The sequence below is a fragment of the Furipterus horrens genome, unplaced genomic scaffold (genome assembly GCF_987537825.1).
Source record: "Furipterus horrens unplaced genomic scaffold, mFurHor1.1.pri manual_scaffold_33, whole genome shotgun sequence".
NCBI classification, from domain to species: Eukaryota; Metazoa; Chordata; class Mammalia; order Chiroptera; family Furipteridae; genus Furipterus; species Furipterus horrens.
In genome coordinates this window covers 472,484-496,588 of record NW_028327203.1, presented here as the reverse complement: position 1 = coordinate 496,588, position 24,105 = coordinate 472,484, and the positions used below count along the sequence as shown (strand labels likewise).

The following is a 24,105-nucleotide window of genomic DNA, read 5'->3' as shown; positions in this document are numbered from 1 at the left end:
CCCTGTGTCCTGGCCACCTGGGCGCTGACAGGTCTCTCGGCCCTCTCTGCCCAGCTAGTTACTCGTGTTATTGTTTTGCCTGTTGGTGTGCTGGCCTGTGATAATTCAATGAGTACCGGGGGCTGAGAGACGAGGTGGGGATAGCTGCCTGCAGGCCGACCCCACCTGTGGGCCAAGCCAACATTTCAAACTCATTGTGCCCAAACCTGAATTAAAGACCCCCACCCTCCACTCCAGGCAGCCACAGCCGTAAGTAACGACTCCTCTCTCCTCCGCGCCATCCTGTGAGACACCCTGTCCACCGCGTTATGACAGAAACCCTGCTCCTTAATCATGCAGGCTCACCAGCTTGCTGGTGGCAAATCTGCTCTGACCTCTGTGTCCTGAGGTCCTGGCTGCCTCCTGCCTCATTTGGTCCCCTCCCTCACTGGGTCACAGGTAGGACAGCAGGACAGAGCTTCTGAACCACCAGTGGCCATGCCTCTCCCATAGGCCCCCTCCCTGCCCTCCCCCAGAGCCCACCTGTCCTCCCCTCCCCTATAGGCCTCCACTCTGCTCCACAAAACCCAGTATGTGCCACAGATACTCGGGGGCCACAACCGGCCACTCAGAGTGAGTCATGTTCCAGAAAGAAGCCTCTCTTGAAGGAAGAACCGAACCTGGCAGCCACTTAGGGGTGGTGAGCACTGCCATCCAGTGCCCCACTCTCAAGGAGCAGGACACAGGGACCCCACTGCAGGCGCGGCCCCCGCAGGGACCTGGCAGGGGAGCCACGTGGACCCTGGGCGCATCGCTCACTGCCCACGGACCAGAAAGGACCGATGGACCCACAGGACGAGCAACGGGCCCGAGGCCGCGTGATCAGTGTTTCAGAGTCCCCGGGGACGGGGGTGGACACAATGACACGGGGTCTCAGCAGGTGAGAGTGCTGGTGACCTCAGGTGACAAGGAGCTGCATCTCCAGTGCCATCGGCATAACGGGAGGGGACGCAGCGCAGGGGATGCTGTGCCGAGGCCGACGGAGGTGCCTGGTCACCAACACGGGCAGGGCGCCCGGACGGGGCCACCCTGACGCCAGGGCCGAGCACGGCAGACGGCCCGGAGGCGCAGCTCCCTCGAGCTCTGTGACAGAGCAGGCCCTGGGGGCCTGTGCCCCCGCCCCGCTCTGGGCCAGGACGGAGAGGAGACCAGGCGAGGATGGTCGGGGCCAGAGTTCCAGAAGGGATGAGCCAGGAGCCCGAGTGGCATGACGGCCTCGCTTATTTATTTCGTTTTTCACCTCAAAAGAAAGAGGAGTTAATATTATGAAAGCAAAGCTGTTTTTGAAATGAAACAAACCGCCAACGTCCTTAACAGAGAGAAGAGAAAGGGACAGACCAGGCTCCAAGGGTCACGGGGCAGCGTCCGGAGGCCGAGGGGCCCTGCTCGCGAGAGGACGGCCGGGGTCAGCTGTGCGGCAGCCCCGCACCGGCACGTTTACACTGCGCGTGCGCACAGTGTGTGTGTGGGGGGGCACTGCTGGGGGCCGGGCGGGTCACAGCAGGATGTACTTCAGCGCCCGGGGCACCCTGTTGACCACCAGCCTCCCGTCGTAGCTCAGGGAGGCGAAGAGCCAGGGGTCAGCCAAGGACCACTCCACGGCGTACACGCTGTCCTCGTGCTCCTCGTACGTGGCGATGACGCCGTCCTGCGGGGGCTCCTGGCTGCTGCAAGGACCAGAGACGGGCGTGAGCGTGTAGGGGCCTCAGGCTTCTCATCTGCATGACGGGAGATGCGCTGGACCTCCGCCGGCCGTTGGATCCTCGTGGCGACCAGGGGAGCGTCGGGCACCCCACGCTAGCGCCCCGCACCCCCCGTTTCCTCTGGGCCTGGGTGGTGGGTGCTGGTGACCTATGACGGGCTCCTGGTTCAGGGGGTGACCAGAAATATCCAGGGCACCGAAAGGATGATGTAAAAATGAGAAGACCCTGCCCATGCCGTCTGAGCAGAAGGGACCCTGGGGACCGGCCATGCAGCCCCTCCGTGCACGGAGCAGCCTGCGGGGACAAGCTGCTGGTCCTCACCCTGGGCGGCGCGGTGCCATCATTTAGGACGCTGCCCCACGTCACCCCCTTTAAAGCTTTCCTTCTCCGGGAAACGTGACCAGATGACCCCCACCACACCCACGGGTGCTTTCCGTCCTTGGGGCCGACACCCAGCCCCTGTGCAGGCACCTGCCACCCTGGCACAGACGTCTTTGGCACTTTCTCCCTTTTTCACAGAAACCGACGGAGCACCCACAGTGCCAGTGCTCCTGGGTTCTCCGCGGGAAGACACTTCCCTCTGGGACACCCTGCCCTGCCCTTGAGTCCTGCCCAGTACTCAGCACACACAGTCCGGCTCCCAGGGGGCTGACCTGCCAGCAGTCACCTGGGGTTCCATTAGACACCAGGGAAAGTCCTGGAAGGGATTCTGACCGTCCTGACAGTTTCAACAGACGGGGACAGACCACGCGAGCAGGACTGCAGGATGTCATGGGAACACCAGGCGCTATCACGGCTCCTGGAAGAGCTGCCAGTCAGCAGCTCCCCTTCCTTCCTAACACGCTTCTCCTCGGCTGCTGCGTGGACAGCAGGGTGCCCGTGAACTTCACAGGTGCCAGTCGGGGGCCAGCCAGCTTCGTCGGACAGAGCCAGGGCGTGGACGCCTGCCTGGCCGTGAGCAGAGGGCCTGTGATGAGCACCAGGCGCCGCCGCACAGGGGTGACCGACAGACGCAGACCACAGTGATCGTGTCTCTGTCCTGTTTCCACGTGAAGGGACAACCAGCAGACTTGAGAGAGACCCCTCAGGAGACCCCCCCATGACCAAGGGCCCAGGGCGGCGCTGCCGCCTCATGCAGCTGTCTCTGGCTGAGCTCGGAGGTGGGAGAGGAGCCAGACCACAGAATGTGAGTCTTGAAACAGAGGGACCAACCCCATTGGGTTTTAGGGCTCAGACTCCGACTCAAGAACCGTCCTCCTCTGGGCCTGGGAGACGTGGCCTCCATGGTCACGTCTGAATCCTGCTCACTCACGACCCGGGTGCAGCTGCCCACAGGAAAGGAACCTGATCCAGAGGCGAGAGGGTCCCTTTCACACGTGCATGGCTGACAAGGGACACGATCCCCATCCATTTCTCTCCTGCGCTGAGGCCGCAGCCCCGCACGGGCTGGCCGCACGCCACATGAACCAGCAGGGTGACCTGCAGGGGCCTGGACCCAGCAGCCCGTGTGTCTCAGGGACAGGGCCCCGATGTGGAGTAGGTGCCACAGCCCCACTCGGAACCCCACACCACAGCCAGAAAGGACACGGAGGAAGGGCTCTCACAGAGACACCACTGAGGTTTACATGTGCAGACCAGTAACGGTTTTAAAGACACAGGTAAGGAAATAAAGACATGGACGTAGGGACGTCCTCATGTCCACACCGAGAGGCATGCGCCAGCCTGAGCCAGCCCTGCCCGTCCTGGGGGCGCATGGCATGACCTCCAGAACTGTGGCCCCAGCGGCTGCAGCGGGGCTCCCACCCCAGCCACGTGCCAGACATGGCTGACTCGAACCACAGGACCCAGAGACGCTTAGGGGGAGGGGAGAGGGAGAGGGAGTCCCCACCGCACCCAGAGCGCGTACTCGTCCTCCAGACGGCGCTCCTCCTAATCACTCAGGTCATCGTCGTCCGCCAGGTGGCTGAAGGGCTCGGACGAGATGGACACCATGTTGGAGAGGATGACCCTGCTGTCGCTGCTGCCCATGAGGACGAACTGGTCGTGGGAGTGGTTATAGCGGACGTTCCACACCCTGGGAGCAAGGAGCAGGCGGTCACGGGCTGGGGCCCTCCCGCCGGGAACCCCAAGTTGCCTGGTCGGAGGGGCAGGCTTGTTGGTGCTTCTCTGAGCCCATCTCTTAAATCCCAACAACAACAGAGACGAGGCCCAGCAGTGGGAGCGGAAGGCCCGGGACTGCACACAGGCTCCCGAAAATCCCGCAGCCAAACCACAGGGCACTGGCCCACGAGCAGCAGCCTCAGGAGGGGTGAGGTGCCCCCAACAGAGGCGAGGGTGCTGGGAGGGCTGAGCGCCCAGCGTGCCGGGCAGCTGCCGGCCGGTCCAGGCAGCGGAGAGCGCCCGTCAGCCCGCACGCAGCACCAGGCGCTTCTCACGCAGCGGTCCTACGGCCACTTACTAACTTTGCTAACACTGCACACGAGTGTCCTGGGCTTTGCAGTTTCCTGGCTGCAGAAACAACACAGCTTCCGGTAAGTGAACTGAAAGGATTCAGAGACGGAGACCACAGAGCGTCAACGCTCCGGGGATGGGCCCCAGCCTAAGCGAGGGCTCCTCACAGCAGCTGGGTCCTCACTCTCCTAGATGCTCCCCCTGCGTGCACACACAAGCAGGCACGCCCGTGCGCACAGGCTTTATCTGAATGAAAACCGCTGCTGCCAGCACAGCGCCGGGCCCTCTGGTCTCACCGACTCACCCGCGGCCCACGTCCCGACAGCGCTGCAGCACAGGGCGGCCCTGGGCACGCACCGGCCGTGCACACAGCGACCCCCCCTGGCACAGAGCCCTGGGCCCCGGCACGGACCCCTCCCAGCGGGCACGTGGGGCTGCCTAGCGCCCCGCGCAGCCAACAGTGCGCCAACAGCTGCGCACATTCACGTCTGCATGTTTGAACTGCACCGTTTCCAGAGAATACAGAACCTGCTGTTCTCGTCCCTTCCTACGTTTATAATAAACACAAACATCCAGACTCGGAATTAGCGTTTCTTCAGAAAAACAGGACTGGGTTGATTGAGTTGTTCACGGCACACAGACTAAGCTGGTCTGTGCCTTTCCAAATGGTGACGTAATTAGCAAAGTAAACGACGTGACCCTCCCCGCCAGCCAGCACGCGAGCTGCCCCTACCAGTGGGAGTGCTCCTCCAGGGTCTTCACGGGCACGGCGATGCTGCGGGTGTCCCAGAACTTGACCTTGCAGTCGTCCCCGCAGCTCACCAGGTAGTACTACTTGTTGGGGTTGAAGTCCAGGTCCCGCACCAGCTGCCCGTGGGCGTTCTCGATGCAGTAGATCTGGCTGAGGGAGAGAGGCATGGACGTGGGGCTCAGGCGGGGATGGCCGGACTCCTGGACCCGCAGTGTCCCACTGCCACCCAGGGCTCGGGGCACCCGCCTGGGGCTCCCGCTCCAGGAGGCCAGGCCGCACCGGAAGTGGCTGTGAACACCAGGGAGCCTGGCGCCCACCCGTGCCTCCCACAGCGGTGACGCAGGCTGTGGCTTCCCCAGCAGCACACACGGAAGTGACGCAGGTCTATGGGTGTCAAAATGTGACATGGAACCCTGGGAATGAGAGCAGCCAGAGGGCCTTGCCTGCCCTGAGGAAGCAAAGACAGGCTTTGGGAGGGACGCTGGACACGTGGCTGGACGGACGACGTGCAGGTGGGGAGGCGGAGTGCACTGTGGTCACGATCGGGAGAGTTGGAGGAGCGAGCGCAATGACAGACACAAGCCAGCGTTGCCGCAGCCGGGCGTGTCCGCTCTCCACGCGCACCGTTTGCTGCCGACGCCGCGGGGCCTTCTCCAGGGTCCCGCACAGCCCACTCCTCCGCACCCAGAGCCGCAGGCGGGGACGTGCACACGCACATATGCACGAGCACACGGGCACACACGCCTGCCGCCCTGACTCCTATGGCTCCAGGCTGCTCCTCACGAGGTCTGGAACCAGACTGTGCCTCTGATGTGGGAGCCCCAAACGATGGGCATGTGGGCGGGCGCGGCGGGACAGCGGCCGGACCTGAAGGCCGGTGCCCAGTCAGCACAGGGCGAGGCCTCTGCCAGGCCCGCGGTCCAGCCCTGTCCCCTGTGCCCCTGCTGTGCACGCTGCCCGTTCCACTCCCAGTGCGGGCTGTGCCTGCCTCTGTCCCGCAGCCCAGCGTCCTTCACTCCCCGGCTCCGGGGCCGGTGAACGCCTGGAGCGCCCTCCTCGTCACTGTCCTCGTCCCTGTCCTCCACGCGTCTACAGACCCGCATTGGGGGCTTCACGTTCCTCTGTTCTCCCGGGCAGATGAACTCTGTCCCTGCACCTTGTCCTCCAGGTTGGATCTTCTGGCCCTAAACCATCTTTAAAGCTTGAAACAGGTTACATCTGCATCTTTCCAATGTGCTAGTATTTTTTCCTAAAATGAGATGCCTTAAGCCCGGACACCATCCAAGTGAAACAGGCAATGTATAAAATTAGAAACCTGAACTGGGCGGACAGTCACGCATGCACGAGGCATTTCCTGGGGCTTCCTACAGGCGGTGGTGACATTAATTGCGGTACAGAGCACGACACACTGTTAACACACACAGGGCACCCTCCAGGCTCACTGACAACCAAAGCTGTTTGCAGAAGACGTGCTGGTCAGAGAGGAGCCGCGTGTCCCCGTAGCTGCTCATCGCCCCAAAGGGCCGGCGCGGCAGAGGCGGGAAACGCAGGACGTCGCCCCCCAAAGCCACGCCTGCCAGGTGTGTCTGGGGTCTGCACTGTCGCTCTTGGAGCACCTGGCCCTCAGACCCGAGCGTCTGCCCTCGTTAGAGGACAATGACGATGGAGGAGGAAAGGCTACCAGGTCCGGGTCAGGACAGCGAACGTACTGTGGGCAGATGTGCACCGGCCGCCAGTAGCCGCTGCCCCCTCATTGGACCAAGGGCACAGAGGGGCCATGGGACTTGATTTAAAGCTGCACCCCCTCCCTGGAAGGCAACGCAAGTTACTTTGCGACGCAGCCTTTGCAGCTCAGTGATAGATGACAGGAGCCGGGGGCAGGCTGTGTCGCAGAGGCTGCAGGGCTCTGTTGCCATGACAACAGCAAGCACACCTGTGCCCCTCTGCCTGTCAAACCCTAGGCTCTCCCGTCTGTCCCAGGAGAGCCGCCGGCTGCCGCACAGCGTGACGGAAATGGCCACCTCGCACCTCCCGAGTGCCGACAGCGCCCCATGCTTCACCAGGGGCCACCATGTCCACTCAGGGTCTCCACTCATGGGCCCGAATGGGCGGTGACACAGGAGCCCGATCTGCATCTCCTCATAAACTGCCAGCACTCAGGATGCCCCCATGGAGCACGGAACAGCCAACCGAGCCCAAACGGGACGCGGCCACATGGGAGGAGGAACAAAACGAGACAGACACCGTGCACCCCGGACACACCTGGCTCAGGAGGGCCCGCGGGGGTGAGGGGCCAGAGAGGAGCCCATGCACCTGGCACCCCTGGGCCCGCACCCGTCACTGACCTCATGCTGCGCGTGTCCCAGCCCCGGACGGCAGTGTCGCTCACGGTGGCCACCTGGGTGCAGCCGTGGTGGGGGCTCCACCGCCCCGAGGTGAACTTCGGCTGCCCCTTCCCCTCCAGGGAGGCCGAGCTGGCCAGCTGCCAAATGAAGACACTTGAGCTCGTTTCGGGAAATGCAAGAGGACATCTCCCATCACAGGACAGCAGTGGAAATAATTACTGAAAACAATTAGGAAACCCGGTCTTTGTTTCCTTCCCTTAAAAGGCAAGAGTATTTGAACCCGGCCAGGCCCTCGGGGTGTGAGGACCTCTCGCGCGCACTGGACCTGCTCCAAGGTCTCGGGCACCGTGCTGCAGGGAAGGAGCGCACCCGGGTCCCCGCAGGTTCATGACGACGTCCCGCTCTGGTGGGGGTGCCGGCTGTGGGGGCGGCTGTGCGCGTGGGGGCTGGAGGGAAATGGGAAATCTCTGTACTACTATCCCCTCAGTTCCACCGTGTCCCTGAAGCTGCTCCAAAAAATCAATTTATTTAAAACTTCTAAAAGTTTTGCTCTGCAAAAGACCCCGTAGAAGGATGAAAGGACGAGAGAAGGGGCACAAAAAGGAGCCCCGGGCGACGGGGACGTCCTCTCAGCGAGGGGCTCTGACCAGAGGCCGGAAAGACCCCTTCCACCCACGCCTGCTCGTGCAGCTGCACCGCGCTGCGAGGGAGGCTGGTGACCGGACCGGCGTCCTGGGCCGCGTCCCCGCAGGGGGACCAGGCACGCCCCCGAGATGATGAGGACGGCGCGGGAGCCAGACGAGAGCGCAGCCTCCGTCCGGTGGGCCCCTCGCCCCTGGCCAGCCGGTGGAAGCAGCGGGGCCCGCTGGGACCAGCCTGGCAGCTCGGACCTGAGGTCCAGACGTTAGGCCCAGAGCGGGAGAGAGACGTCCTCTGCCTGCCCTGCCCTCTGGGCCCTGTCTCCAGAACAGGAAGCCAAGTGTCAGGTAGTGGGGGTGGAGGGGGGAGCAGTGACCGAAATTTCTAAAAGCACACGGTGCCCTTGAAGCGCATTCTCTTCCTTCAAAGAGGTGCTGCTGCACGGAAGTGCTTCAGGCCCGGAACCCTGAGCAGGTGACGCTGGATTCTTGCTCGGAGGCTCCCACACCAACGCAGGGACAGGGCGGGGCAGCAGGTCTCACGGCTGCCGCTTCCTTAGGCTCCCCCACCCGTCACACCTTGAAGGGGCCATTTATTTCCACAGCCAGTGAAAGCTGCTGGAGCCCAGAGATGAACAAGCACCGATCGAAATGGGGGGAGGGGGGCGCCCCGTCTGCCTTCGTCGGGGTCTGGGACCCCCGCGGACCCGCCCCCAGGCCTCCCCTGGGCTCTCGCTAATGATTATAAATGGCAAAGAACCTCTGGTTTAATTGCAAAGGGTAATGATGCAGCAAGCCTGAGATTAACTCCTCCATGCAAGGCAATATCCTCAAACAATAAAAAAAATTGAGGAGCTGGGTGTGAAGACGGCCAGATCGATCAGAGGGTCTCGGGATGAAACGCAATGGCTGGGGTCACCAAGTGATATTGACAGAGAGCTGACGGCGGACGGAAGAGGGGCCGAGAAAACTAAATGGTCTCTGCAGAAAACAGGCTCCACCGCAGAATCACCTCAAGGACAGAGGGTCCGGAGATGTGCGCTAGGGTGGGGGTGGCTGCCGGGTTCCGGTGGGTGCGGGGGACCCCCTCCTGCAGGACGGCCCGGCCGGGCTGCACTCACCCCCTCCCAGACCAGCCGCCGGGCTCCACACCCCGCTCGCCCCACGCCTTCCGCCAGGGGAGCCTCCTGTCCCCCAGCTGCCAATCCTGGGCACAGCGACTGCCCCGTAGCTGGGAGAGGGGGACGGAAAAGCAGGCCCTCGCCTCTGACCCAGACGCCCCAGCGAGCCCCTGAGGGTGGGGCGTGGCGCCTCCACTCCAGACCAGGGGGCCGCAGGAGCCAATCCCGGGTGCTGGGCTTCCTGCAAGGGCCCTGTCTCACCCGACACTGCGTGTGCGGGGGCCCGTGTGCTCCGCAACAGAGAGAGGTCTCGTTTTTCTTCAGTAAAAAGTGATTTTCCCCCTTAAACATTACTTACATGTACAGAAAACAGGACAGCTCTTAATTCCACTTGGAGGCCATGAGACTCCCTTCCAATCACGGGTTTTAAAACGTTAACAGACAGACGCTTCGTATGTTAAAAAGCCCGAGTCTGTGTCACATATTGGTAACAATCAATCACTGCTCCTGCCCCCTCTTCAACCTGGGGGGCAGGGGTGACGGAAGGATCTACTGCCACGGCGGGGCACCACGAGGGGAGGGGCAGCAAGCAGCACAGGCCCCAGCACCGCGGGCGCAGCCCTGCGCGGGGCCCCTGCCCTCGACACCCCGTTTCCTGCGGCAGCCTGGCCTCCCACCCGTGTGAGGAGGTGAGAGCCCTTATCATCGCAAAGTCCTCGTTCTCTCTCTAACGTTGTTATTGTGACAGAAGCAAACGCAATGGAATTATGAACACAGGTAAAAATCACACTGTAAAGGAGGACATTTTAAGGAACCAAACAGGAACATCCATACACCAGTCGGCAGACTGCTTCTCTACAGAAGGCCAAGCATGGAAAGCGAAGATTATTTGAAAGAGAACTGGTTGCAAGAGCCGGTGCTCAGCAGGAAGCAGGTCCGAGGGGCGGCATCTCCTGATCGGGAAGCGTGAGGACCAGCCGCCAAGCCCATGGAGGCCGACCGCTGAGCGGGCCCGGCGGCCCCTTTCCCGTGTGCACAGGAGCCGCGGACTGTCTGACAGCCCATGCCCTGAGCCCAGGGCACGCGAGGGAGGGGAGGGAGGCATGCTAGCTGGAAGGTCCCAGTCACAGTCAAGTTGCTGCCACAGCGCACGCGTGGGCTGGAGAAACGCTGGTCAGCACCATGAATCACAGCCTTTCGCCAAACGGACTGAGAAGCCATTCGTTAAGACAGTCCACTTGGAATGGAAGCAGCAATCTCAGCCCTCCCACTGCCCCTGCGGGCACGTTACGACAAGGGGCGTTCTGTCCACACTCCGGGCTCCGTCCGCGCCTGCACCTGGCCCGGAGGCCCCACACAGCGCGCCTCTCACCCGACGCGGCCAATCACTCAGTCCTTTCATTGGTAATTCAACCCACTCATCAGTCATTTCATAATTGATGTCAATATTCTAAACACGTACGCGTCAAGAGGTGTATTCTCAATCCAGCCAAAAGCCCAATTAAAAAAATCAGAAGCTGAAAACTTACTCCTGTTACGTACCACGGCCTGACGGGAGCTCTCCTGCAGGTCCCACAGCAGGACGTGGTTGTCTGCCAGCGAGATGGCTCTCCTCCCGTCTCCCGTGGGCTCCCACACGACACTGAGGGCAGAAGGGGCAAATGTGAGCATGGACCGGAGATCGCCAAGCGTTGGCTAAGAGCCCGTCCCGCGCCTGCCGTGAACCAACGGGGCCCCATCCCAGCCATCGCTTGGGCGGGTTGATCTGGAACAGAAGCAGCTCAGTGCGGGTGCCCTGTGTACCTGCTGGGCACGGATCTCTGTTCCCATTCACCTGCTGCTAGGACGCTGGGCTCTGGGGGACTGGGTGAGGGGAGGTGGTGAGGATGGGCCCATGGGGGATGCCTTTGTATAGACTGGCCCCAGCCCTGGTCCCGCCCCCTCCCTGTGAGCACACAGCAGGGAGCCGTCTGTCACTGGAAGATGCCCTCGCCAGAGGACGTGCCCACGCTGGCCAAAACTGAGAGAAAGAAACATTTCTGCTGTGTAAGCAAGCGCCTTGCCGTGGCGCTGGCTACGTTAGCCGAGCTGCCTGAGACCCTCAGCAACCCGTCCTCCCAGTGACTGACTAGACCAAGAGTGGAGCCCTTCTGGCCACGGAGACAGGAAGGCGCCTGCGGCTGGGTCCCCAGGAGACAGACAGGTGCTGGTTTGGAACCTCCTGCAGCTGTCCCCAGTGCACGGCCAGCACCAGCAGAGGCGGGGCGCCAAGCTCAGCCTGCCCACTGGGATCTCAGGCCCTGCCCCGCGGTCCCATCAACCTGAGTCACAGTCTCCCATGACCCACAGCCATGACATCTGATGCCACGCACATGTGAATGACCAAGGCCAAACATCACAGTGCCTCTGGGGGCAGCCATGAGCAGAGGACTGTCCAGTCCGGTCACTAGGATGCATTTCCGTCCTTCCTGATGAAGCCCATCAAGTGCTTAAAAGGGGAAAATCTCAGGCCACGGGCTCTAACACACACACTGACGATGCTGGCGAGGACACACAGGCCATTTCCTCTTCACGCAGAGCAGGACAGCACGCGGGGCTCCGCCCTCCCAGTGGCTTTTCCAGGCTCCCAACACAAGGCCACAGTCTCGCTCCTTCACAGTCAGGAGACATGCAGGAGGCCGCGGACTGTGACCCAGGCCCATCGCTCTCTCCCCAAGAGCTCACTGTGCCTTTGCTAATAACCACCACTGGGAACATGTGGTTATCAGCAAAAGGGAAGCGGGCCAGCAAGGAGACGTGGCCGGCAGGTGGTTCTGAAGTCCGTGCTGCTGTTGCTAAGGTCACGTCCAGTGCTGATCTTGAAGACACTGGAGGGCAAGAGGCTCAAACTGCTCTCAGCGTCCTGTTCTCACCGACCTGAGTCGATTCTAGACAGCTAGCCATGGAAGCCCAAGGGAACGGAGGGACAGGGTAACCCACAGCCCTGTGCCGGGGAGACGCGCTCACCTGCCGGGGCTGCCGCCAGAGCACCGCAGGCCCAGGCTCCATCAGCGGACAGTCCCCCATGGCTGCGGTCCAAACTCCGGTGCCAGGCTAATTGGGCTGTGGAGAGGACACCTCCCGGGCCACAGACAGCTGCCCCTGCTGCCCCTGCGATAAGGCCACCAATCCCACTGTGGGGGCCCCGTCCTTGTGGCCTACTCACCCCCCAAATGCCCCACCTCCCAATACCAACACCCTGGAGATGATGGTTCCCACACGCACAGCTCAGGGGAGGGACAGAAAACACAGCACGACACTAGCTGTTAGGGCAACACCCTCCGACCGAATGATTGGGTAACTAACCCTCACCTCAGCTTACACCTGACACACGTCCCCGCCTGCAACACAGACACAACCGGGACAGGGCGTCTGCCCGGCCACAGCAAGGAACACAGTGACGGGCACTGCCCAGCGGTCGTCATCCCGCAAGACTACAGCCTGCGAGGACAGTGTCACCACACAGACACGTGGACCTTGAACAGGACTCCAGCGCCAGACTCCCAGGGAAGTCGCAGATCACAGACGAGACTCAGCCACAGAGGTGCAAGGATCAGCACCGCGTGATGAAGCGGAGCGGACATGCGGACCCAGGACACGGCCTCGGGTGCCGGCAATGCCGACAGCAGCTCCCCCGCCGGGTCAGAGGCTGCGCAGGGCAGACCCACTCTAGCGCAACGCTCTGACCTCCTCCAGTGACTGGCCGCGCTCAGGGTGCGCCGCACCGCAGGAGTCCTTGCTTGGGAACGAGAAGCAAGAGTGAAGAATTCCAGGTCCGAGTGGGGACCTGCATGAAAAACGAGGCCACCTTCACACGCGCTCAGTTAGCCGTAGGCGCGTTAGGACTTCGGAAACAGCCACAGCCTGAACACGAGAGAAGCCGTCAAGGCCCGTGAGCAGTCAGGCCCACACAGTAACACGCGCGGCTTACTGTAGGTTTTCAGTCGCTGCACACAAGCGTCCTTGCCCGTTCCTGTTGCTTCCACTTCTAACTGTGGGCTGACTTCTGAGTCCACAAGGGAACAACACCGTGGATCACGAGAGGAGAGAGGCTGCCTTAAGCAGGAATACGCACCACGGGGCAGGCTGTAAAACCCGGTCACAGGAGGGCGGGTGGGCGGCCGGGAGGGGCCGGGGGGGCCGCAGTGCTGGTCCGGGCGTGCCGTGTCCAGTGGAGCCTGCAGAGCCTCAGGAAAGCACCGACTGTCGGCCTGGAAACGCTGTGGTCTGTCTGCTGTACACTCTAATTAAGAATCAGCAAATATCAGAGTGTGTTTTCAAAAACTTTCCACCCCAGTTTTTTAAAGTTTTGATGTTTAACTTCAATAAAACTCAGTAATTAAGAAAACTTAAATTATTCAAAGGTAATTTTTAAGATTTCAGGTGGGGAAGTTCTAAGTACAGTCAAAGATTTGAAAACCAGCGCCGAGTTCACCTGTGAGAAAACATTAAACCATGTTGCATTATGTCCTCCGCAGGGAGCCGGCGGCGGAGTCACCGCGCCCCGTGTAGCACCACGTTCCCACGGAAGCAGGAAGAGGCGAACACTGAAAGTTACGAGTTTCACGGCAGCTCCTCTGACACAGAGGCCAATGCCTCGTACCCTGAAGCAGGCGGGCAGCCTCCCTGGCCCACCACCCAAATCCTACAGGCCCCTGCAGCTGCAGGACGCACCCCAAGGAAGGGGACCGTGGGGCAGGGCCTGAGACCCCAGAGCTGACAAATCCCCTCCCTCCATTCCCACAGGGTGGGGAGGTTATGTCCCTGCGCAACACCAGACACTCCAGGGCACTAGCAGCACGCGACGGCCTGGGACACGCAAGAGCACTGACAGCAAGTCCAGCCTGTTCTCCACAGTCAGGTGCACACGGTGGCCCCAGTATGTTCCAGAACATCTCTGATGTGACACTGAATGCCAATGCCAGATGCCCATGACAACTAGTTTCCCAATTCCCCTCATTTCTGTTTGCTTAGCAAGTGGCAGACATGCATGTTTGCATGAGGATCAATTCCAAACTTGTAGAGAATCCAAACTGAATCACACGCTCACTCTAGAAACCAAATCCAACAGCAACAGGATGCTACGAGGAAGCAGCGTGCTCCCAAGAACATTCTTCCTGAGACGCGACCACAGGCAATTAATGACGCCTTCTCCCCGCAGCTTAAAGAAACGGGTCACCTTGGTCTAGTTCTGTTCCAGGAGAGGGGGCTCAAGGGTCCCCTGCAGGAACCTGCGGCTCACTGTCCCTCCCCTCTTCTCCTTATTCAACAGAACTTGTATGTGCCTGTGAGGGCCAAGGGATGTGTTTCTCAGAGAGAAGGCTGATGCTTCTCAGTAATATTATCAGAGGACACAATCAAACGAATTTCAAGTGGCTGTAGAAGTAACTTTTTATATCTAAAAAGAAAAATTATATAATTGTTCCAAAAGAACCAAAAAGCCTGAAGAACACAGGAGGGAACACTGGTCTGCTTCAGAGAATAACGGCTTGGGGCCCCAGGAGGCGACAGTTTCAGGACACGCTTCCCAACGTTCCTCAGGGAGCAAAGTCTCTGCCACGTCTGGGAGTCGCAGAACACCTGACCTGGTTCTAACGACGGCAGAGAGCACAGGGAGACGGGGGAGCGCGGGGTCCTAGGAGCCTCCTGCACCGAGTCCACGGGCAGCCGGCCATGCAGACGCCAAGGCCCCCGGCCACTCACAGGCTGGACACCAGCGCTGGCTGAGTGCACGGTGCACCGGGGGCCCGCTTTCTGAGGAAGACGCATCCTTGCTATGGTCTGCGGAACCCCCTGCCCAAAAAGGCTCACTGAGTTTCTAGAAAACAGTCATGGGAGGTTACGCACTCAGAACAATAGCAGGCAATTCCCTAAGCAGTTGTGGGTCTGGGGTGGCCGGACGTCCAGGAGAGGAGGGGCGGGGCCCAGAGAGGCTGCCCCGGGCTCCGGGCACAAGTCAGCGCTGGGGGAGGCTGCTCCCCTGCAGGGCCAGGCCTGGTGCTGGGAAGACATGCCATCAGACGCCGTCAGGAGAATGACTCATTCCTGGGCCGGGACAAAGGCTGCTTTCTGGGAGGTGGAGCCCACTGCTTCTGCCAGGGGGCACGCTGCCAGGGCTGGGCTGAAACACCGCTTCCTCCTGGGAGCTGTCCCGACCCCCGGACCACACGGGCCACCCGGTCCTGTCTCGCACACGCGGCACGCTGGTCGTCACTCACGTCTGGCTTCCCGGCACGGCTGTAAATTCTCCTGGAGCACAGACGCCCCCACTGTCTGTGCCAGGCGCCCGCACAGAAGGTGACCTGCACGGCGGAGGCATTTAAGCAGGTGCTGAAAGGGGAGGGAGGGCAGAATTAATTCTGGCCCCTCTCAGTGTGCGCCCAGGGCATGGTGAGCGCATCAGAAGTGACGGGGAAAAGGACAGCTGGTCACGAGCACTCGGTGGAGACGGGCGGCCGCAGCCGGCTGGAGAGGGCTTGTTCCTCGGCATCTGAAGGTCCTCATCAGGCAGCGGCCTGGCTTGTAGATCAGGCCCGAGAGGACTGCCGCCACGTCAAGGTGCTGCACCAGGGACACGTGGTCTCCCTCCAAAACGCCCCCTCCCCACCTCTGGGCGGCAAATCCCACGGCGCCAGCCATGCCCACGAAGCCACACTGAGCCGTCCAGCTTGGCCCCCGGCCCCACAGGCGTCTCAAGGGTACAGTCACTCCACCTGAAACCCCAAGGCAGCCGCCGAGCTCTGCTGCCTCTCTGTCCTGGCGCCACCCTTCTCCCAGGGACACGAGGCAGCGAGCCCTGCCCTCCCCGGCCCTCCCACACGCTGCACACAAGAGCAGTGAGGCTGCCTCCCTGATCCATCCGGCCCACAGCCTGCGCGGCTCACCTTCTCACAGCTCACGGCCACAATCAGTCCGCCCGTCCCGCTCGTGCCTGCCCACTCTGCACGCTCACCTCACGGCGCGGCCACCAGGAGCCCCTGCTCAGCCCCATCCTGGGCCTTCGTGTGCTGTCACAGCAGAGACGCTGGCCCTGGCTGGTGTGGCTCTGTGGGCTGGCGTCAAGGCCGCCGGTCAGGGCATAGGGCTGGGCTGCGGATTTGGTCCTCGGTCAGGGTGCGTACGAGAGGCAGCTGATCCATATTTCTCTCTCCCTTTCCCCCCCCCCCCCCACCACAGGAAGTGGGTAAACAGAAGCTGACATCAGAGCAGAAACGGGCCTTGGAGATCAGAACACAGAAAACCTAAAGCACGTTCTTGGCTGTAAACGGTGACCATGTGCCCTGCTGTGCTGGGCCGTGGGCCGGATCAGCTCCAGGCGCCCGTCCCCGGGAGGATGCACCAGCCCCACGGCCGCGCGAGCCCGGGCCGCGTCCCGTGTCAGCCAGGCACACTGGTCTCCCAGCGCGGTCCCTCACCTCATCCCTTTCCTGACCCCCCTCCCTTTCGTCCTGTAACGTACACTCACGTAGGTGCTGCTGCCTCTCCAGGGCATGGAACCCCGCTGCCAGCCCTGCCTCCGGAAAAGCGTTCCTACGGCGCTGGAGCAGAACCACATGCAGCGCGACCTGGACCTCACGCCTCCCAGGGCACAGCTCTGTGTGGGAGCGCCCGCCGTCCTGCTGTCTGTGTCCGAGCCAGAGCAGGGCTGGCACGTGCTCCAACTGATGCCTCCTGCCGGCCTTCAGGCCCGGGTGGACGCTGTCTCACCTGTGCCCTCCCCAGCGTGCAGAAGGCAGCAGGCCAAGCGACCGAGCACCGTGGCGAATGCTCCTCCTGCACGGTGGCACGTTCAGTCAGGCCAACCCCTCCCTGGTGTCCCTGTCAGCTCAGACACATGCTCAAGTAACAAACTCTGTCTGAATTCCAGACAGTGGTTTTGGCTTCTCCTCTCCTTCTCCTCCTGCCCCACCTGGGTGTTACACGGGATGAAAAAAATCAACTGTAGTTAAATATCCTCACACAGCATGCCTTCAGGTTTAAAGCCTTTTAATTACTTAAAATTCAAGCTTTTTTGTTTTCATATTGTTTTAATAGTGGCCCTCAGCAACCAGGTCTTTTTTTTTTTTTTTTTAAGTATATTTTATTGATTCTGCTGTTACAGTTGTCCCAAGTTTTTTCCTTTTCCTCCCCTCTGCCCAGAACCCCCCTTCCCTCCAGCAATTCCGCCTCCCTTAGTTCATGTCCACGGGTCGTGCATATAAGTTCTCTGGCTTCACCCTTTCCTATATTATTCTTAACTTCCCCCTGTCTGTTTTGTACCAACCGATTATGCTTCTTAGTCCCTGCAGCATTTCCCCATTTCTCTCCCTTCCCCTCCCAGCTGGTAACCCTCCAAATGATCCCCATACCCATGATTCTGTTCCTGTTCTGGTTTGCTTAGTTGGGTTTTGTTTTTATTTTTTAGATTCAGTTGTTGATAGTTGTGAGTTTGTTGTCTTTTTAAAGTTCATAATTTTGATCTTTTTCTTAAGTAAGTCCCTTTGACATTTCATATAATAATGGCTTGGTGATGATGAGCTCCTTCAGCTTCACCTTCTCTGGGAAGCACTTCATCTGCCCTTCCATTCTAAATGATAGTTTTGCTGGATAGAGTAATCTTGGTTGTAGGTCCTTGCTTTTCATCACCTTGAATACTCCTTGCCAGTCCCTTCTTGCCTGCAAAGTTTCTTTTGAGAAATCAGCTGACAGTCTTATAGGCACCCCTTTGTAACTAACTCTCTGCTTTTCTCTTGCTGCTTTTAGGATTCTCTCTTTATCTTGAACCTTTGGCATTTTAATTATGATGTGTCTTGGCGTGGTCCTCTTTGGGTCTAGCTTGTTTGGGATTCTGTGCTTCCTGGACTTGTATGTTTCCTGTGAAGGAAACAGACATACAAGTTTTTTCATTACTTTTTCAAATAAGTTTTCAATTTCTTGCTCTTCCTCTTCTCTTTCTGGCTCCCCTGATTCAGATGTTGGCCCTTTTGCAGATGTCCCAGAGTCTTCTTATTCTCTCTCTCTCTCTATTTTTTCTTCTTGAATTCTTGTTTCTTCATTCTGTTCTGGTTGAATGTTTATTTCTTCCTTATGTTCCAAATCGTTGCTTTGAACTTTGGCTTCCTTCCCTTCCCTTCACTGTTGGTTCCCTGTGGATTTTCCTTTATTTCACTTAGTATAGCCTTCAGTTCTTCCCTTATGCTTTTGCTGTACTCAGCGAGCTCTCTGAGCATCCTGATCACCAGTGCTTTGAACTCTGCATATGATAGGTTGCTTATCTCCATTTCGTTTAGATCGTTTTCTGGGGTTCTGTTCTGTTCTTTCATTTGGACCCTGTTTCTTTGCCTTCTCAATTTGGCAGCCTCCCTATGTGTGTGTGTGTGTGTGTTTCGGTGTATTGGGTAGAGCTGCCTTGCCTCTGTCTTGGTCATGTGGCCTAATGTAGTAGGTGTCCTGTAGAGCCCAGGGGCACCGCCTCCCCTATCACCCAAGCAGCCCAGGGCCCCACTCAGCAGCAACAAGATGTTGGCTCTCAGTCCACCCGAGAGGGTGACCACACACAACACACAACGCGGAGGTTTCAAGGACCCCTGCTCGCCTCCCAGAAAGTGAGACAGGCTGGCGACCTGCGGGGCACTGGGCTTAACTCTCTTACCTCAGTTTCTTCAACACAAGGAAGTAGGATGACGTCGACTTTACATGCTCCAGAAAGAACCTAAGGCAGTGCACACATAGAACCTGGAGTATGACCGGATGGAATACACTGAAATGGTTAAAACATCACAACTTGGCAAAAGCATTCCCCGTGATTCAGTCCGACCACCAGGGCCGTGCAGCGGCCACTAAGCTGACGCCATCCCAGGAGGGACCACCCCGCAGGACGTCTCCGCGGCATGTCTGAGGGAGGCAGCACCAGGTGACAAGCCAACAAGCAAAGCAAACACACACACGAGCCCACCCACACGTGCACACACGTGCACGCACCCATAGGCACTCACATGCACGTACTCACACGTGTGCATGAACCCACACAGACGTGTGCACGCACGCACTCTCACACACGCACTCAAACACACTGCGTCTGACCCTGCACAGCAGCCCGCACAGACTGCATTTCCGAAACGCGACTTCCTCGTCCAGTGACAACACCGGGGCGCCACCCAAGATACTGAATGCACGTGCGGGACGCAGCCGCGTGGAGGAGACGGGACACTCACACCGCTGGTGGGGCGCCGCGGGCAGCCACTCTGGGGAGGGCAGAGGCTTCCACAGAACTACCAGCTGCCACACGCCACGCACGTGCAGCCGGAGACAGGGGCACTTAGGCTCGTGCGACACACTGCACCTTCGTGTGCCGAGCAGCTCTGTTCCTGACAGCCAGCCTGGGGGGACCCACGTGTTGTCTCCAGTGGGTGAAGATCCCACTCACTACAGAGGACACCACTCAGAACAAAGAGAGCTGAGCCGCTGATCACAACAACTAGGATGAACCTCCCAGGGAGTGACAACTAGTGAGAAAAGCCACTGTCACGGGTTACGCTGTGCAGGATTCCATTTATAGGACATTCTGAAAGTGTCAAGCTCCCCGGGGGATGGAGAGACTTGTGGTTGCCAGGATAGAGCTGAGCATGGCGCGCAGTGGCTGCGGCTGGTCAAGGCCCCACGGGGAGCCTGGCTGGGGACTGGGACCACGGCAACAGGAACCTACACCGTGATGCGATGCAGCAAACTCCATGTGCACACGTGAGCACGCATGCAACATGGGCCTCTGAACCCGCATGGGGGCCCCACTGCTCACATGGGTGGGGCCAGGGGAGTCCTGAGATCTCGACCCTGTCCCTGCCTCTGTGCGTGGGTCTGCAGTCACCCCGAAGTGCGGCGCACAAAGCAGTGTCCCAGGCCTCCGAGAGGAACCGAAGAAACTGAACCATGGCAGCAACATCACAACAGCTGGTCCTGGCGGATCTGGTGCCCTTAGACAGGCACGATGACTTCCCAGCATGTCCCCCGGTCCCAGCTGTGCAACCACGGTGTGTGATCCACACCCAGCACTTCGCCCTGACGTTCGTTTCCGGTGACGCGCCCACGGACGGGCTTGGCCGGCAGGACGCTGGCCGGAGTAGCAGAGCCTCGGCGGGGATTTGCGGAAGCCGGCTTGTGGGCCCTCCGTTAGCTCCTGGTCCCCGAGCAGGCGAGCTCCCTCCATTGAGCTCACCCCACCTCTGCACTCACCAACGCTGACCACCCCTGGGGGACTGAGGCCTGCACCTTATCTTACACACCTGGAACACGTGCACACATACACATGTGACATGTCCGCACACGCACAATGGCAAACACATGCAGGGGTCTACTGGGGAAGTGTGGCTGCTGTGACATGTAGAACCCCTCACCGCGCTGTGTTCTTCACAGCATGCGCTGCACTCAGCTCTCAGCTGCCCGGCGCGTCCTCCTGGGGCTGCAGGCCCCCTGTGTCCCCCACTCTGCGGGCCCCTCTGCGTCCCCCGCTCTGCATCCTCCACTCTGCAGGCCCCCCTGTGTCCCCCACTCTGCGGGCCCCCTGTGTCCCCCGTTCTGCATCCTCCACTCTGCAGGCCCCCCTGTGTCCCCCGCTCTGCGGGCCCCCTGTGTCCCCCGCTCTGCGGGCCCCATGTGTTCCCCACTCTGCGGGCCCCCTGTGTCCCCCGCTCTGCAGGCCCCCCTGTGTCCCCCACTCTGCGGGCCCCTCTGCGTCCCTGGCTCTGTGGGCCCCCTGTGTCCCCCGCTCTGCGGGCCCCTCTGCGTCCCCCATTCTGCAGGCCCCTCTGCGTCCCCCACTCAGCGGGCCAGCTCTGGCCCCTCTGTCAGGAGCACCATCATCAGCTGCAGCTGCTAGAGCCGCAGGGACCTCCCACTCCACTCCCTTCACAACTGCAAGACCCACGGCTGACGGAAGCACGCTCCATCCTGGCTCCCAGGGTCACCTCCTGGGCAACTCGCTCAGCAGCCCCATCAGTGAAGTGACCGTGCCTTCCTCGGGGCCCATGCACACGGGCCCAATGGCTGCAGGGGAGGCCACAACCTGTCCCACGTCCCAGTCAGATGCTTCCAGCATTATCTCCCAGAGAGAGAGGGTCGCTCCTTGGGCCAGGTCACCTGACCCATCACCGTGGCCTCTAGAGCCTGGGAGGCGTGTGCAGCAGATGCTTTTCAACGCCTGTTGGGTCCAGTTTACTTAACTGGTCGCGTTGGCTAGGACAGAACTAACTGTCCAGAAAGGGCGGCGCTGTCTGTCTGACGCGCTCCCGGGGCAGTATCACCGGGTCAGGCAGCACAGTATGACACTGGGAACTGTGGACACCCGTGGCAACACTATGCCCCACAGTCCCTTCTCGAGGCAGGGCTCCTTGAACGTGGGAGGGTCCGAGGACTTCAGAGCTGTGACTTCTGGAGGAGGGTCCCGGAGACCGCGGTGGGGACAGCAAACCCTCATCATACACGGGCAGCGAGGCCGGGAGCCCTAAGGCAGGGTCCCTGGCGCTGCAGGGGCCTACGGGGAAATACGCCGAGGGTGGCGGCACAGGGGCCCCGGGCCCAGACCCTGGCGCACAGCACCGCGTTTAGCCCCAGGAGAAGCATCACGGCTCCACCTGCAGTAACACCTGACTCGCGCGCAGACGCCGAGTCTAAGATGCTCGCGGGTGACAAAGCGCCGCGCCCCAGAGCTGCGCTGCGCCGAGCCTACGCCAGCGCTCGGGCGGGTGCCCTGGCAGCGTGTCCGGGATGGAGGACCCTGCGCACAGCTCTGGAATGTGTACGCGGCAGGGCTTCCACAGGCGACCAACCTGGGAAAAACTGGGACTAAAACAGAGAGAAGGCAAGCCCTGACCAGCGTCTCTTCACAGCTGGGGAGGCGGGGCTGTGCACGCTGCTCTGGCCCGGGAGCGCGCACAACCCGCGTTCTGCCCGCCGGCAGCCGGGCGGAGGGACCCACAGCACCTACCAGGCCGTGCTCCCGAGTCCCGCGTGGTCCAGGTCGCAGAGCCGCTCCAGGGAGTGCGCAGTGCTCGCAGAATCGTCGGGGGCGTCGAGGCTGCCGGGCTCCGACTCCTCCGGCATCCTCCACACGGCGGCGGGCGCAGGACCCTGCCCTCTGCAGCTGAGCAAGAGGCACGGTCAGCAGGCAGCCGCTCCTCCCGCAGGCCCGCTGCACCTGCCGGCGCCCCGCGCGCACCCAGGACGGGGCCACCGCTCCCTGTGCAGGCAGCAGGGAGCAAGGACCGGCCAGGACCCACACGGACCCACAGGCCCTGACCAGCAAGCAGAAGGGCCGCGCTCCCGCTTCACCACTTCTTCCTGGTTTGAAAACCATCATTCTGTTTCACTTCGTCAACAGTCCTTCAAAAGATAGAGCAGGGCTGCGGGGCGGGGCACACAGTCCACACGAACGCAGCTCGCGTCCGTCTCAGGCTGGCATCACGGGCGCACCCGAAAGGGCTCCGCTTGTGCAGAGCGTGGTGGGTGCTGTGAGACCCGGGTGGTGGTCGGGGCCAGGAGAGCGCAGGACGGAGCCCAGCGGTGCCGTCCCGTGGGCCCACCAGCCACAGGGACACAGCACCTAGGAGCCGCGTGTCCTCACAGGCCTGCTGGCACCTGCTCAGACGCCCACCCCAGGCCGAGCCTGCGCTGTCAGAGCACCTGGTAGAGCGGCTCTGCGGACAGAGACGAGGCTCAGGGGAGAAAGGCCGGGTCCCTCGTTTTCTGGGGATGCGCAGACTCTAGGTCTCTGCCTCTCTAGACACTTTTTCAACAAAAACAAAGAGCGAAAGGAAATCAGATTTAACATTCTGTGATAAAAAGTTAATCATAACTTCGCGAATATAGATCTGCTTTCCATTCAGTTCTATGTTGCACAGACGGTAAACAGGGTCCCCCTTAAAGACCACCTTTCATGCACAATGGTAGGAACACAAACAAGCTTCAGCATTAAGTCAACGACGAGTACCGAGCGAAGACCAGAACAGACCGTGGGACGGGGAAGAACACCTTGTCAGTCGTGTTTTCTATGCATGAAACAAGAGAAAAACAAAGGGCCTTGCATTACATTCGAAATACCCCACTTCTGATTGGCTACAATGGCCCTTCAATCAAAATGCCAACTAACCAACCAGGAAGCAGGGCGGGGAACCCAGCGCACCGCCTGGCTCGCAGGTGCCACCACTGGGGCCACCAGCTCCGCAAGCACATGGTGAGGAGCAGCAGCAGGGTCCCCGCCTGGCCCTCTGCTCCCAGTCTCAGTGCTCGCTCACAGGCCGCGTCGGGGCTGAAAGCCGTGCGGCCGAGGCTGGAAGAACAAGAACCGCATGGAACACACGATGGTTTCTGTCTACGTAAGAAATCCATTTTCTGCTGAAGTTTTTGATTGCACAGTCTGTGTGCAGAGCCTACAGGGAGGGCAACGCTCTCCTGAACACCTGAGAACCGCCGGAGAGACCCGGCAACCATGCCTGTGACGAGGAAGGGAGTGCCTGGAACAGCCACCGGCAGAGGCCCGACGGGTCAGCCTTCCTATGTAACAGCCAGCGTCTGCTCTGAACAGCCACGGCACTGACGGCGAGGGAGCGGGTGTGGCTGCACACGCAAGGCCGAGGAGCCCAGACGACAGCAGGCGCGGGCCGTGCTGACAGCTGCCACGGAGGCCACAAACGATGGGGCCGGCCTCCCAGGCGAGCCAATTCCTTCCCTGGAGTCTGCTCAGTGTCAGGAAGATACCTCCTTCTATCTGAGTCCCTATTCAGTGGGCAGACCAGACAGGTGGGGGTGAAGGAGCCACTGCTGCCCCTCGAGAAGAGGGGAGACAAGAGGGCCGTGTGTCACCACTTCCGGTTAATGTCACACCAGCTGCGTCAATGGGGAGACACAAGGAAACGCAGGTGTAAACATAGGACAGGAAGGGAAATAGTAGCATCACATGCTCATAATTAGGTGCATAGAAAATTTGAGATTCTACATTATACTGTTAGAAATAAAACAGGAAACTTAACAAAATTGCTGAACACAAAG

At 60.4% G+C, this 24,105-nt stretch overlaps 1 pseudogene across 1 annotated transcript; it reads right to left on the bottom strand.

Moving 5' to 3' along the window:
• Nucleotides 1-1,511: 1,511 nt before the first annotated feature.
• On the bottom strand, nt 1,512-22,171 carry LOC149990051 (EARP and GARP complex-interacting protein 1-like; annotated as a pseudogene). Its single transcript, XR_016508963.1, has 6 exons — nt 22,046-22,171; nt 10,591-10,690; nt 7,290-7,426; nt 4,927-5,094; nt 3,649-3,816; nt 1,512-1,706 (listed from the first exon to the last, which is right to left on the bottom strand). The product of XR_016508963.1 is annotated as an EARP and GARP complex-interacting protein 1-like (transcript).
• Nucleotides 22,172-24,105: the final 1,934 nt, after the last annotated feature.